At 48.8% G+C, this 16,556-nt stretch overlaps 1 protein-coding gene across 2 annotated transcripts in view; it reads right to left on the bottom strand.

Annotated features, from left to right (window-relative positions):
* Nucleotides 1-16,556, bottom strand: part of EPPK1 (epiplakin 1) — a 174,698-nt gene that overhangs the window by 33,062 nt on the left and 125,080 nt on the right. The window contains exon 1 of one of the 2 annotated variants that reach the window (XM_085604597.1): nt 10,088-10,122. The exons of the other annotated variant lie outside the window; for it this stretch is intronic. The gene's annotated coding sequence lies outside the window, so the exon portion shown is untranslated. Of the gene's footprint in view, nt 1-10,087; nt 10,123-16,556 lie in introns of those variants that run through there. 2 annotated transcript variants of the gene reach the window in all.

Genomic DNA, 16,556 nt, shown 5'->3' with positions numbered 1-16,556 from the left:
TATAACCTAATTGTGCCCGCTATAAACACTTGGATGTGGCTCAATTCAAATTATGCACTTGATAAGAGTAATATGCTGCCTAAAAAAATGTAAAAGCAACCACTCTTAGTGAATGCAAGATTAAGTAAAGCATGTGAAATGTACGCAGAAACAACATGGTTACCTTAACGATCTCTCACTCACTATTCAGAAATCAGCGAGTGGTTTTACCTGAAAAGTTAAGGACATGACTAGAGGGCCCTGAAGGGAACCGTTTCAATGTCCATTGCTTATATCCTTACAAAACGTAAGCAGTATGGTTTAAAAAAACCACATCCATAAACACAGAGCCATGGTACACATTTTGTTTTCCAATCCACCCATCAACCAGGTATTGCAGTACCTCCAGGAATGGTACACTTTCCCACCTGGGAACAACAATGCTGTTCAAAGAAAGACGAGAAAACAAAAGTAGCTCTTCACTGGCAAACTCTGTAAAGTGATGGTGATGTATTTGGATGTAAATAAAACCAATCTGGCCACTTTGCAACCACTCTGTATTGCTTTATTTAGTTATGTATTTATTATTTTTCATATTTAAAACCTTCTATTTCTCTCCTTCCCGCTGCACTTTGGAATAGAAAAATGTCAGAAAAAGGGCATTTCTCGCAAGAGTGTTTTTCTTTTTTGTATACATTTCACAGGGAAGCAACTAAATGAAAGAAGGAAAGAGGTTGTGAACCGTTTCTTCAAGTCACGGTTTTCAGTAAGTGAGGAGGGAGACAGAAAGAGAGGGAATAATAGGAAGAGAGGGGGGGAGAGCTGCCAGCACAAAAAAGAAGAGGACATTGCCTGAGTCCTATTCCTTCTCGGTCCGTCCCCGAACGTCCACGAAAGCAAACCAAGCCTTATCTGAATGCCTTGTGCTCCCCCAAAATAGTGCCGCCTGCGGCGGACCGCCCCCACCGCCCCACCCTAGCTATGCCACTGGTCACTACGGCTAGCCTACTAGCAACGTGGTATACAAAATAAGTCAGACTCACAAAACGCCACTGCAAGTAGCTCAAATGCAGATTGAGGCAGAACCACAACGACACCAAAAAAAGCACCTACAGGTGAGTCCTAAGATTGTATAATTAACAAAGTAGACCCACCAAATGTTCAGCTCTCAACCAATGCACTGACAACAGCACAAAGGATGCTAAGGAAATCTTCACCATCATGAAGTATTTTGACACTCCTGCTGCTAGCTCCTCTAGCATCATGTCATCACAGGACCTCTGCACCTAGCTCTCCCTTTTTTCAGGCATAAGATCAGCAACATGTGCATCTTCCTGCCCCAGCAAGACCCATCCACCCTTGCAGCCCTCATACCCATCGGGACAAAAACCCCTGAAATGGACCATGACCTCTTGGCCCACCATCACCACACAGGAACTGCAACAACCATACCATCAATGCATCCTTGAGAACATTTGGACACCTGCCCTCACCACATCTTCACTAAAGGACTGAACCCCATCAGCTCAGCCCTAACCCCAGTACTGAACAGCACCATCCACGTAGCAACCTTACCAGATGCCTGGAAGTATGCCACGATACTCCCCTACCTAAAAATCCCTCAGCGGATGCTCTACAACTATTGCCTCATATCCCCACTACTCTCCTCGGCCATAGTCCTGGAGAACATCATCAACAAGTGAACAACCACCCTCTTCAATGACAACCACCTCCTTGACCCAACTCAATGCAGATTTAGGCCCAACCACAGCACTGAGACCACCCTCATCACCACCACAGAATACATACGACTGATCATGGACAAAGGCGGCACTGCAGTCCTCATCCATCTATTTGCAGCTTTCAACACTATAAACCACCCTATCCTCATTGAATGTCTCTTTAAAGCCAGCATACAAGGGCCTGCACTCTGCTGGATTTGCTCCTTCCTCGCAGACTGCACCAAGTCAGTTAGCCTGGCTCCCCACACCTCGTCCACCACCAACCTCATCTGCGGAATACCCCAGGGATCATCTCTCAGCCCCACACCCTTCAGCACCTACAGGGTCCCACCCGCAAACACCATCCAAATTCACAGAATCAACATAATTTCATACACCAGCAACATCCAACTTATCCTCTCACTGAGCACCCAGACCAACATCTCCTCCTGCATGTCCAAAAACACCATGGGGTTGAAGATCAACTGTCTAAAACTCAACATAGATAAAACAGAAGTGGTACTCTTCAGCAGAGATACCTTACTGTGGAACTTCACCAAGTGGACAGCACATCTCAGATTCACACCCGGTCTGACACCCCAGCCAAGAACTGTTGAATAGTGGAGGACAAGCAACTCACAATGACCTGCCAAGTCAATGCAGTTTCTGCCTCTTGCTTCTACACCCTTAAAATCTTCAAGGAAAACTTCAAATGCCTCCTGGTCAACACATGCAGAACAGTCACCCTGGCCTTCATCACCTGAAAACTGGATTACAGAAATGGCGGCATCAACGCCCAACTGACCAGAAGACTTCATGCCATAAACACAGCAGCAAGACTCACACTCAGGGTCCCTTCCCTCACTCACATCACCCAACACTGACTCCCATCCGCAAACATTCATTCTTCAAATTTCTCTTACACACATACAAAGCCCTGCACACCCTTGGCACTACCTTCCTCACTGGACTCATCAACTTCCACACACCAACCAGACACAGCCAAACTCCTGCTTGCACTGATACCCTGAAAACTCAGAACAAGAGCCAGCAGTTGTGCCTTCTCCTACCTCACTCCGAAAGACTGAAATGACCTGACCCTACATATTAGAGCTTCATCCACTGTGAAGCCATGGCTCTTCACCTAGGCCCCAGCTCTGCCCTGCTCTTCTGTGCCTGAATACCCTCATTGTCATTCTCCCTGGTTAACTGCTCAACCTACAATCAACTAGTCCCTGTCTCCCTCCCTCTGGAAGACCTGTGTTATCTATAAAGCTCCTAATTCTACCAGCATTCATGCACAAAATGATTGGTCCTGCAAAACATTTGTATTTCTTTTTACTGAAAGAACCAGATTAAAAAACCATACTCTCAGATATGATGTTTCCTTAAGCCACTGTCCTCCTTCCTGATCCCTTTCTCAAGTCAATTCTAGGCTCTCTCCCAGCGCCCACACATTAATCAAACTACTGGCAGCTTAGTATATTTATGAATCTTTATTTTATCGCTCATTATTCTGGCTGAGGACAAAAAAAATATCTAGAGCGCAAGAAAGCTGGAGCAGTGTCAGGCCCATGTTTCACAGGTGCAGTTTTTCCCTGTTAGGTAAGGACGCTATGCAATTTAACTGAGAAAGTGGCCCATTTACCTTGAATTGCAGCAGCAAGATGATGTGGAAACTACATCAGCGCAGTAATATTGGATTTGTCGTCTGAGCCAACAGAAACATGCATTGCCTGTAACTCCACTCGAGAGGCAGCGTGAGTGACAGCCCCCGTGCTGAGAGGCAAGCCTTGTTTTCAGTGAGTAGAGGCAGGCAGGCTCATTAGCAGATGTGTTTTGTTTGCGAATAGAAAAGAAAGCTCTTGATGCCGCCCCAGGCCAGAATGAGCGCGAGAGCGCGTAGCGTGAAGCGCGTGACGCATCACTGCTACGTCGTTTTCATCGCGAGGGCAGGAAATTAAATTCATGTTTTTTTTATGTTGCCCAGGGCCGTCATTGGTAGCGCTCGCGCTACAAGAGTGATTGACGGCCCTGGAGGCAGGCTGGTCAGTGCTAAGTGTGCTAAGTGCGCTCAGCGCACACTTTCAAACTGGGCCGCGGCCGCGGCAGCCGTTATAATTTACAGTGTACCCAAATAAATCATAAAGGCAGCCGCGGCCGCAACGGGCGATCAGTGCCGCGCGGGCACCCCCAAAATTGTGCCGCCTGGGGCGGACCGCCCCCCTCGCCCCCCCCTAGCTACGCCAGTGCCCGTAGTGGTGAGCGTAGGACACACCCAATGAAAATTAGTGAGCAATAGTGATTAGACAATGACATGCTCCTTAAAACTCATATCTACCCGTGGATTCATGTCATACCCAATAAATAGCTTTACAATATGTGACATGTTGCTATAGAAGTGTATTCCAATGAGTGAGACAATGACATACGCTATGATTATTACCTGCTAATGGTTTCTGTAATTACGCTATTACGCTATGATTATTACCTGCTAATGGTTTCTGTAATTACGCTATGATTATTACCTGCTAATGGTTTCTGTAATTACGCTATTACGCTATGATTATTACCTGCTAATGGTTTCTGTCATTACCAAACAAGCCCGACATACTGCCTTTAAGTTAATGAGATTAAGATACACCTCATGAAACGACTGCCTTTCAAACAATACGAGAGTGAGTGAAAATAGGTAATGTTTAATAAGCAGGACTAGGGCTTTAAGTGTGCCGGGTCTCACCGGGTCTGAGCACCGACAGTTTTTTTAAGAGGGCCTCGAAACGGGTCTCTATCGGACTCTGTTTTGTGCCCTGGCACAGGCGTCCGTTTTTTAGGTCTCGGGACCATCCGGTCTGCCGAAGGCAGAACCGGAAGTCGAGAGATTTAATGACTTGGAGAAGAGGGGCTTGCACCCGCCCCTCTTCTCCCCTGTTCGCCATTGGCTGGCCTTTTGAATAGAGCAGTGGTCGTGTTTGCACTAGAAAAAAAACAGGAGGAAGTGTTCTGGACTCTAGGCCTGTAACTGTGACCGCAGTGGGGGGAAATAGATAAAATGAACGAAAACAAAGCACCAGTCACCCTCATTGTCGGTCACCTGTAACAAGCCATGATCCGGGAAAGACTTCCCAATATACATTTAAGGATGGCTCGAGCTCAGGATCACTTGATTCCCGCCTCACTTTTAAACCCAGAGCACCAATGAAACATAGGCAGGTGATATCTACTCTCGCTCCTAATAGTAGAACTTTTTACCATCCCACGAGGCTGTGATCCTCGACTCCGGGACGCAAGCCATGCTCACCTGAGGGAGTTCCTGATTCCATCCTTGCCCATCGAGGAGGAACCCCAGTGCCCCTGCAGCTCTCCCCAGAGGGCTGAAGCACTTGGACAGTATCTCTCTGACCCTGAGAGAGCTACACAGGTTGCCCCTTCAAGCTCCACCATATTTAAGAAATTGGGGGGGGAAATTGGGGGGGGGGCATATTTACAAGTTAAGTGGCGAAGCGTGTCGTTAAGCCAAGAAGGCCAACGACACGCTCCGTCACTTCAGAAACGCAGGGGGCACCATATTTTCTAGCATATGGTGCAGCCCTGCGTTTCCCCCTGCACTGGCGCTAAATTTAGCTGCCTAATGCCAACGCAGGGTCCTTGCACCATAGTGCAAGCAAGGGTGCCTGTGTTGAGGGGAAGATTGTTTATGTGTAGGAAGGTCCCCATTCTTGCACATAAACAATCTTTAAATGCAGTTTTCTAACTTCTATGTGTGCTGCTTAATGCAGCACACATAGAAGTTGCAAAACAGCATTTTATTAGGTCTCGGCTGCGAAGGCTGCGCTTGCGCAGTCTCGCTCCGAGATTTAATGACTTTGAGTGACTTTGAGAAGAGGGGCTTGCACCCACCCCTCTTCTCTCCTGTTCTCCATTGGCTGGCCTCTTAAATGCTGGCCAGCCACTGGAGAAGAGGTCAGTCACTCCGATCAGGCCCCGTCCTTTTCGGATCGGGGGGCATGTTTTTTGCAGAAAGTTTCATTATCTCCTTCAGCCAATGGCAGGAGGAGATAACAGCAAAACACGCCCCCGAATCCGAAAAGGACGCTGCGTTTCTCCGAGGCATTTCTGCTCTGCCTCGGAGAAAGGCGGTGGTGTCTTCCGGTGACCTCGGCTTGTCTAATGAAATCCGCCGAGTGGGAGAGCAACAGGAGTTGGAAGCGCCTTTCCTTGGAGACTTTCGCCGTAAGTTCGGGCTCCTGAAACTTTTAGTTTTGCTTTTTGAGTGCATGTTTCAGTGTTTGCTGTCGTGGTGAAGTGCCGGCGAGAGACTCGCCAAGAACGCTTAAGACTGCTCAGTTGCAGAAGAAACTGTTCCGGATTGGCGGAGGTGTGCCAGGCATGGCGCAGCAGAGAAAGTTTGTGAGTAAACACTTCTGTGATGTTTGCAAGAAAAATGAGTACCGACTGTGGGCGACAAAGGGTGAAAGTACTCGAGTTTGTGTTCCACCTCGTTCCTCTATTTCAGCAGCTAAATGGCTCCAATTATATTTATTTCTTCTTTTTAATGTTTTTTTGTTATTCCTGTCGCCGTCCCGAGGTTGCCAGATCAGACGTCCAAGTCTGCTCTGTAAATATAGACCTTTGCTTTTTTTGTGTGTTTGTCAGTGATTGCACAATAAAAGGCTTGATTGGTGAGGACAGAGCAGTGACAGGGTCGAGCGAGGGCAGGCAGATCGGTAACAGTTGAAGCTAGGAACACGGCTGGCGGGGGGCTGTGCGGTAAGGGGGTGCTTCTGCGGGGGGGGGGGTGGGGGAGAAATTCTGAGGTTTGAGTGGTGGGGCGGAGGAGAACGGTGGTGGCTATCCGGCCTCTCTGCACATAACAGTGGTTGGTGTTATGCTGGGTGTGTGATAGTTGTGGTGGCTTGAGCTGGTGACGGTGACTAGTGAGGAAAGCTTGGCCACTGCAAGGGTTAATGCTGACTGCTGAGGCGAGTGACAGACATGGATACAAACAATGGCGGTTCAGGAAGAGTCGGCTGCGGTGGCTGACCACTGTGAGAACCGTGGTTGCTGGGCATGGAGGACGAACACTTTATGCTGTTGTGAGGGACATGGTGATTGACTGTTGAGTAGTGATGGAATAGTGGGAGCGTAACTGGCTAACGGACTGAGATTGCTGGTTTTAGATTGATAAAACAATGACTGGAGAGGCCTAGGCCATAGAGTTGCGATTGCTGGGCGGGTGGCGCAGCACCTATTGCTATGGACGATGAGCAGTGACTGCTAGGGTGCAGTACGGAAAACATTAGCTGGATATGGGCAGAGTCTTACTGCTGTGGTTGGAGTGAGTATAATGGTGGTTATTGGACCTCAAGCTGTGGCGCATACCCGTGACTGGTGATAGGTGTGAGGCCAGAATCTACAGTTGTAGAAGCAACGTGTATTGAATGTATTCTGCAGATGTCTGAGTGGGTCATGTGTAACATGCTAGGCTAGGTGGGGAGGGGGGGTGGTGTGTGGGAGGTGTAACCTGCCAAGGGATATAGTTCCGTTTCCCAGGCTGCTGAAATCTCTGGTACCTAAAGGGAGATCCAGTTCCTGTAATCTCATTTGGTGACCTAAGTGATTGTTGATCACCGCTAAATTGGCCAAAGGGTCAGAGTTGAACTCTCCTGGCTACTGACTCAAGGGTTTTAGATCAGAGGAAATATTTTCCACAAGACAGAGCCACAGCCCATTGGACTGGTGATCTGATGCGTTTCATATACTTGCATGGTGTTTACTTCTGTGCTTCAGATTGGAGACTGGTATCAAGGTGCCTACAACCTCGAAGAGATTGCTCTGTAGTGCAAAGCCAGTCATAGATGCTTTATCCACCAGGCAACAACTGTAATATGATGACCTAACCAGCTTAGAACCCACTCGGCAGTAGCCAGTTCTTAAGCCCCATAGTCTGTGGGCTGAGTCCATCTTGCTTTTCTGTGAGCAAAGTATACAAGCATTTACAAGGCAACGGTCTCGGCATTGTTAAAGTTAGAGCTATTGGCATTGCTCATGACATTTTTGTTTATGTTTTTGTTTTTAAATCATGTAAAGAAACGGCAGTGTTATTTACAATGTCAATAGCTTAATCAGTGTGTGTGTAGGTGGCTCTGTGTGTGGGTGCAAATGCAATAGGTCTCGCATTTGAGAGTGATTAAGCTATTGACATTGTAAATAACAATGCCGTTTCTTTAAATGTTTTAAAAACAAAAACAAACAAAAATAATGTCATGAGCAATGCCAATAGCTCTAACTTTACCAAGGCCGAGACCATTGCATTGTAAATGCTTGTTTTCTGTATTGCAGTGACCGCAGGCACATGATGTGCGCGTGCTCACACTGCTCACTTCTCTCTAGTGGAGAAGTTACAGCATGACGTCATGCCAGGTGACAGAGGCGCAACTAGAGCCAAATTTCGGGGGGGGGGGGGGGGGCTAAGAAAAAATTTCGGGGGGGGCTGAATCTTTTAAGCCATAGGCAGAGTGGAGCTGCAGGGGCACTTAGAAGGGGTGAAACAACAACGAGGCCTCATTAACATGCAAATGGTCTTTTAAAGAGCCCGGGCAGCCACACGCAAGGGGGGGGGGGGGGGGGGGCTGAAGCCCTGTGAGTCCAATGGGTGTTGCGCGCCTGCCAGGTGAGTGTTGTAGGAGAAGGGAAATCCTTTAAAGAGTCATTTTCTCTCTGGATTTCCCTACCCTTTTTTAACTCAGGAGCAGCAACATTGTCATGGTGTCAGCAGGGCTTTAAGTGGGAGCTTTTTCACCATTATATACAACAAGTCATAGTTGCTGCTTTTTTGTCTTATGCAACTAACAACCATTGACAAAGCCAATAGCCCTGTCTTGTTGTAGGTATCATGTTACTTGATGTATCATATATCTGGATACAATGACAGAAACAGCAAAATACAAGTCAGCCGGCACAATATGCTAAACACAAATTTTTAGTTTATGTGTTTTTAAGCAATGCCCTTAATTACATTGGAAACACCCCTTTGAGAGACCCCTCCCTCTCTCTCCCCCCCCCCTCCCCCCCGTTTTATCATCCCAATTAAAGCCCTGAGCAGGACATGACATACCCCGTGAAAAGACTGCCTTCTAAAGAGTCAGACAAAGGCGTAGGCAGTAAGGTACGGTCGATAAAGGAGCGACACATGTCCCATGCCCAACAGAAAACCCTGAGCCCCCGAGAGTGGGACATTAGTGTACTCAGTGAAAAATCCTATTAGATGAACGAGTCACGTGAGTACCCAGTAAAATGTAGAGCTATTTAAAAATCGAGATAACAGACATAGTGACAAATGCAAATAGTGAGTGAAACATACGCAGTGAAGACGAAATGCTGTTATACGGGCTATCCAGGCTGTGAATGATGTCACGGTGCCAACTCAAACCCAACGCTGACGTCATCTAATACACGAACATTCTAGAAGGCCTTTTTTTGGTGATTGCTACAGATGCAGAACTGGGCAAACTGGACATCTTAGTTCTCTGCACCGGAGTCCCCTTTTAAATAGCAAAATCGATATATTGCATAATCTCCCACTGAGTGGGCAGTGCCAATCGAATGAGCAAGAGAAGTCACATTACAAATGACAAACAGCCCCTTGCAATGACCGAGACAGACATGGATAATAAAAATACTGCCTTACAACGAAACTGACATATAAGGCGGAAACGGATCTGTTCGTGACAGTTATTTCACGATTGTCTCCCCTCGCAGTGAATGCTGTCAAGTGAGTGAGGCGCACAGCCCATGGAGGACACAGCCTGTATATGAGGGAAACATGTACCCTTAGAAAGAGGATCTAATGGGTTCTAATCACGAGGAATAACAGAAATCAATTTCCCCCAACAGCGATGTAACCACTTGTGAAGCCCTGAGGTTTGGCGACGAGAGAAACAAACGTTGTGAGTGAAACCCATTGGCCGTGAGTGTATCGGACCCATCCAAGTGTGTCACTTCAGCAATGCGCTGCACCCACTGTCTGGGGTCGGATCCACACCAGGCAATACTATGCAGCTGCCGCATGCGCCACCAGTAGAGGGCGCCAGGCTACCCTCGAAGCATTCATGGTCCCATTGCAGTGAGAGGTCATTTGGCGAAGGGCTCCAGGGGGCTCAGGGCACAGCACCAGCACAGCGCTTAGTAAGAAGTGCGGCGTGACTCCCAGGGCTGCCTTGCGCGGAAGGAGACCCACTTCTGGTCACTGGGGATCAGCATGCCATCCCATGTTGATTGGAGGGGGTACAACCCTTGCCTTCCCACCCACCCTGCAGGTAGAGAGGGCCCTGATCACCTTATGAGCCCGCAGCTCTCTGCGCCGCGCGCGCAAGCGGTGAACGTACCTGCACAAAGCGGCTGTGCTCACCGTCCCTCCTGCGGCTCTCCGGGGAGTGTGTGTGATTTTAAGCGTGTTGCTGGCTCTTGGCCGGTCTCCATACTCTGCGATGACGACACCGAGTGGAGGGGACTCCCCGCGGCACGCCAGCCTCCATCACGGCACTGGACTGCAGGTGTGGGACAGGTGGAGCGGGGCCCACGCCCAATGGCGGAAGTGCTCTCTCGACGCCTGGAGTGACAGCGGCAAGAAGCCGCTGGCCCATGAATGTGGGCGCCTCAGGGAGGGATGGGGGTGAGGACAGACACAGAGACTCTCGACGCAAGGCATGCGTCATGGCCTCGATGGCAGACCCCATATCAAGCCGGGAGCACTGGCTCGAACAGGAGCCAGTTAGGCAATAATGCCCCTGGGCTTATGGCTTATCCTGTCACCCGGCAGTCATCCTGTACCCAAGGACGTGTGTTCCTGGCAGACTCATGCTACCTCAGTTAACCCGGGCCAGGTTAAGGTTTGTCCCACAATCACAGCAACATTGTGATTGGACGAAGCACTATCTAGCTAACCCGGCCTTTCTTCTGGGCTCAAGAAGTCCCTGTAGTATTTCTGGAAGCGGTCAGCAAAATGTCCCACCGGTTGCAGCATGCCGACCAACGGCTGTTTTAGGGAGGAAGAGAACACAAGCATTGGCAAAACCATAGATCTGGAGTTTGTTTGATTGAGTCACACAGGGGAAACCATCAGATATGTAGGTATAGTGTTGTAAAGTAGTCCCTCATGCAGTTCAATGAAAACACTGAAGTGGACACAGAGGGATACAAACAAACAGCCAATCGCATGAGGTGAGAGATAAATACTACACTGGGCGAACCAGGAAGTGTTTGACAATGTCTCAAGCCAATGGGTGAAAGAGAATCATTGAAGGTAGCCAATGGTCGAGCGAGGAGGACCCAAATCCCACTCAATGTGTATTGTAATGTCTGTTTAACAGCTGTGCTAATAACCCAAACCTAAAAACGAGCGCCTTGTATAGTATTCCTTGATTTATTATTACAGTGCATGAGATACAGCACATATCATCACCCTTGGAGTCTACAAGCCTGGTTGGGGCTGGTGGCTTAGGGGACTAATGTGCCCCCAATAGGGGCCTGTTTTGACCTCATGGTGACAGGTTTAAATCCCGGAGATTCCACTCAGCCTTTCATCCTTCTGAAGTCGATAAAATGAGTACTGCTGAGTAACAACAAACATCTGTTATTTAGTGCCAAGATACTTTTGAGTGAAGGTACGCTTTACAAATGCACATGTTATGTTATGGCTTTTTGCCCTTTCTACAGGGTTGGGGAGAGGGGGGTAGTCTTTTTATTCTCTGGAGCGCAAGTAATTGTTGCAAGACTTACAGGTGTCCCAATAACCGGCGTGTAAGCGAGATAACACTTCTCCAATACAAATTACTCATATGCCTTGTCCTTTTTCCATGGTTACAACTGAGGTATTCCTGCAGCTGTGTGTTTCCATGCATTTGCATGAGTGGAAATATGTGTGTGTGAATGGGTATGTCTGTGCCCATGCGTGTCTTTGTTAGTTGCCATTCCCATGCCCACATTCCTTCGTTCTTACCCACCTATGTCTCATTTCTTTCTACCACCTAGCTAGCCTCAGAGCATCTCAATTCATACACACACTGACAGCACAGAGCCATCCTGCCAGGTTTCATTATTTATTTTTATTTTATTTGAAAACTTTCATGAAGCGCGAACAAGACCCTTATGGGTATTAGAGCGCTGTACAGATTTGGCGAGAGCATGAGTAACCAAAACACAATGGTACAGATGGCGTAGGTAAGCCATACATTGTCATACATTGTCATTGCTGTCCTTTGTTTCATTAGCATCCTCTTTGCAAAAGGTAAATAAATGTAAAGGAATCCTGAACTTCCCAGCTGCCAACCAAGGCCATTGTTGGCTGTACCCTGCCGACAGCAGCTTCAAACATCTCTTCCTTCTACTTAAATCGAGGAAACAATCCCATCTTTTCAACACCAGGAACAAGAATTGTCTTTTTTTATTGCAGACAATAAAATTACACTTGCCAAGTATCTACCCAAGTGTTTAAAAAAAGTTTTGGGGAAAAAATCCTTTTCACTCAACCTGTATCAAATTAGTGATATTTACTAAACACTGGGTCCTGCTTATTTTGTCACCAGAGCCATTCATCGCCTTATTGGGCTCCCACGATGTATCCCCCCTCCTCTCTCTATTTCTCTGTCTCTCTCCCCCTCGCTTCATCCAAGAGCACCCAGCGCTAAATGAGGTCATATAAGGAGAGGTGCTTTCAGATGAAAGGAGGAGCAGAGGTGGGATCGAAGCATAAACAGTCTTACATAGAGGTGACACTTTACCAGTAATCCACTCTCAGGCGAGGATTGCTCTTAGAGTCTCATCTCCCTACTCCTGTTCCCGGCGAAAATCAGAAGATTGTCAACAGGCAACTGACCCGCTTCCTCGAGAAGAACAGCACCCTGGACCTGTCCCAATCAGGATTCCGCAGCAACCACAGCACCAAAACTGCCTTTATCGCCGCCACCGACGACATCATCACCCTGCTGGACAACGGAGAAACCGCAGCCCTCATCCTCCCAGACCTGTCGGCCGCTTTCGACACCGTCTGCCACCACACCCTACGCACACGCCTCCACAACGCAGGGATCCGCGACAAAGCCCTGGACTGGACCACCTCCTTCTTCACCGGCAGAACGCAGTGTCCGCCTCCCTCCATTCCGATCTGAAGCCACCAAGATCATCTGTGGCGTACCCCAAGGATCATCCCTCAGCCCAACACTTTTCAACGTCTACAAGGCACCGCTTGCCAAGATGGCATGATCGCACGACCTCAACATCATCCCATACGCCGACGACACCCAGCTGATCCTCTCCCTCACCAAAGTCCCGACCACCGCCAAAACCAACCTCCACGAAGGAGTGAAGGCCGTCGCCGAATGGATGAAGAACAGTCTCCTGAAACTGAATTCAGACAAGACGGAGGTCCTCATCCCTGGCTCCAACCCCTCCGCCTGGGACTACTCTTGGTGGCCGGCCACACTGGGAGCTGCACCGACACCCACCGACCATGCACTCAACCTGGGGTTCATCCTAGGCTCATCGTTATCAATGACCCAGCAAGCCAACACCGTCTCCTCCTCCTGCTTCAACACCCTCTGCATGCTCCGTAAGATCTACAGATGGATCCCCACCAGAACCAGAAGGGTGGACACCCAGACCCTCATCAGCAGCAGACTGGACTATGGCAACACGGGAATCACGGCCAAACTCCAGAAACGACTACAATGCATACAGAACGCCTCTGCACTCCTCATCCTTGACATCCCCCGCCACAGCCACATCACAGCCCACCTGAGAGACCTGCATTGGCTCCCCGTCAACAAGAGGATCACCTTCAAGCTCCTCACCCACACTCACAAGGCACTCCACAACACCGGACCAGCATACCTAACCAAACGACTCACCTTCTACACCCCGAACTGCCAGCTTCGCTCTGCTGACCTCACCCTCGCCACCGTTCTACGCATCTGCAGAACAACCGCCGGTGGCAGATCGTTCTCCCACCTCGCCACCAAGACATGGAAGACCCTCCCCATCCACCTGCGGCAGACCCAGGACCTGCTGACCCTCAGGAGACTTCTCAAGACCTGGCTGTTAAAGCAGTAGCAGCACCCCCACCCCCGCAGCGTCTTGAGACCCTCACGGGTGAGTAGTGCGCTTTACAAATGTTTGATTGATTGATTGAGAACCGTGGATCAGGGAAGGAGGTGGGAGAGGACAAAATGTGCCGAAAAAAAGGAAAAACATTGCAACTAAAGCAATGAATGCAAAAAAACAGAACTTTATTAACTACCATTTGAAAAAGTGTATGAAAGGATGAAACTGGGAACCGTATAGAATCTGTGCATCAAGTACTTAAGGAAACTGGCAGACTACGTGCCAGGCGCCATTTGTCATTAAATTGCACCTTTCTATATCGCCACTAAATTTACGTCACTCAGGGTGCTTTACGGTTTCCGTGATTCGCTGTTATTGTGGAAATAACACGCCTGACTCACGAGTGTGGTTGGAAAACATTAGCCGTGAGATTAGAACATGCTTTTTGTGAAAAGAACACCCGACGTCTCAGGTGTGGCACCCCTGAAGACATAATATCATTTAATGTAACAGGAGAGTCAATGGCAGGGACATGGGGCTGCTCTGAGATGCTGGGTCTTGGGACCCCCAAATTGGACACTTGCCCTTCACAGGGGTTTACTACTAACACCAGTGTCAGGGAGCAGGGGCTGGAAACTGGCCAACACTTACAACTGTGAGAACCCATCTTGTACCCGGGTAAACACATGAGCGGGTGCCAGAGGTGGCTGGCACGCTCTGCGGTGTTGTCAACACAACCGCCCACGTCAAGAATTATCCCTGGATCGCCTTGTGAGCACCGGAGGCGCCGCCACGCCCGATTGGCTGGTTAATATTGAAGGGCCAATTAGCAGGGCAGGATGGCTTCTTGATCGCTGTGGTGTGTTTGAACAGTTGGTTTCGTTCGCCAATAGTTTGCAGTAAAGTCATTTTCCTGACTCTTTGGTTTACAGTATGATCCAGTATTTTGCAGAGGTTGCATTATCATTTTTTTTGTTTTTCAACCAACTAAAAAGTGCAGCTCATCTAAACAAGACCTGTTTACCCCGAAAGTGAAAGGCTCATGCCTGAGTCCTGATGTGACCATAAGAGGCCTGCCCTTCATGCCCAAGGTAGGGCTAGAATTGGTAGGGGAGATATACCCATGTCTCTTCATCTGCACATTATGCATGGCAGAAGAACTGGAACAAGGCCTGCTCAGTATGCAGATGGAGTCCAGATGTGCTCCCTTTAACTGTGTCAGCGTGCCACGGACGAGACAACATCTAGGTCAGGGGCGTACCTTCGGGGGGAGGGTGGGGCTACACCCCCCTAATAAATGTATTTTCAGATAAATAAAATGTTATTGTATTTTATTTATGCTGTCTGAGCCCCGCAATACAATCGGTATGGGGGGAGGCAAGGCAAGGAGGAGGAGTAGTATTCACTCAATAGAGCGCAAGTGTGTTAGGCCGTCCGTCCTGGGCCAGTCAAACAGACATGCGCACTTATGTTTCTCCAACCAGCTGTTTTACACAGCTGGTTGGAGAAAAGCCACAGGCTTCAATTCATCGTCTGAGCGGCAGACGAGGCTGCTCAGACCATTCCTGGCACTGCTTTCATCTGAAAGGAGCATCTGGATTGGGTTTGGAGACGCGAGGCAGGCGCCACCGGGAGCGGAGCAGCAAGTAAGTCTTTTTTATTTTTTACTTATATTTTATTTCTTACCCCCCTTAACCCGCCGCCCTACTACTTTAGGTAGGGGGTGACTGCCACTGCTCATAAGCTCCGCTCATTCTCCCTGCTTGTCATATCATGTAGTTTAACAGTATAAGCCAGCGTGATGGTTGTGAAATGTGCTGCTTGCACCCTACCAATGTTGCTGACCAAGTTATGCCCCTGATCAAGGTGGCCACAGACACCGGCCACTGCTTTGCTGCAGAAGGGAGATCCGCGTGAGATCCTTCTACCACGGGGGTCAGAGAAGTAATCCATATACTTGGAATACCTGGGGCTGTATTTTGATAAGGGTGCACTTTTAATAAGGTGCACCTGGTGTAGACCGGGTCTGGGTGCTCTACTACCATCAATGCAGTGCCCACAGGACTCGCGCGCCCTGGGGCAGCGGATTAGTGAAAGATGGAGTGTTTGCCTCTCTGTGCAAGTGGCACCCGGCCTGCACTTTCAAGGGAGACCGAGATCCCGCTGCAGGCAGGTGTAGTGAGTGACCACACCCGCCTGCAGCAAGATGCCAGGGAGTGTCCATGAGACCCTTTTGCCCCCGCTAGAGAGCTACTGTCAGAGGGCGTACTGACTGTCCGCCACCTGTTTGTGTTTCACAGTCGTGGTGACTCCTGAGGGCCATTGTACCCCCTGCTTGTGCACTTTTTGGGACCAAAAATATTTTAGCTTTTAGCCAGTTTTTTATTTTTTCAGATAGAGTAGGGTCCTGCAATTTCCCCAATAATGAAGTGTTGCAATACCATGACAGAAGAAAACAAGTATTGACAAAGTTAAAAGGCTGGCGACCTGTGCCAGAAGTGTGTTTTCACATGGAGTCAACATCTGTGGCGGCGCCTTGCCGGCATAGGCAAAGCCAAAAGGTTTGCAATCTATGTCAGACCTTTTGGCTTGGCTAGTGCTTATTTTAGTTCATATTTTCGCATGGAACCAACATCTTTGACCTTGACTTGCCCAGTGATCAGCACCTTTCCTTCAGTTGGCCATGTCTCAGAAGTCTCACCTGGTGCACTGCTCAGGCCCTGCCAATCCCTCCATTCCAAGGACGGCCTTATCTAC

Source organism: Triturus cristatus, chromosome 5_1, assembly GCF_964204655.1.
Source record: "Triturus cristatus chromosome 5_1, aTriCri1.1, whole genome shotgun sequence".
Taxonomy (NCBI): Eukaryota; Metazoa; Chordata; class Amphibia; order Caudata; family Salamandridae; genus Triturus; species Triturus cristatus.
This window is presented reverse-complemented; position numbering and strand designations above follow the sequence as displayed.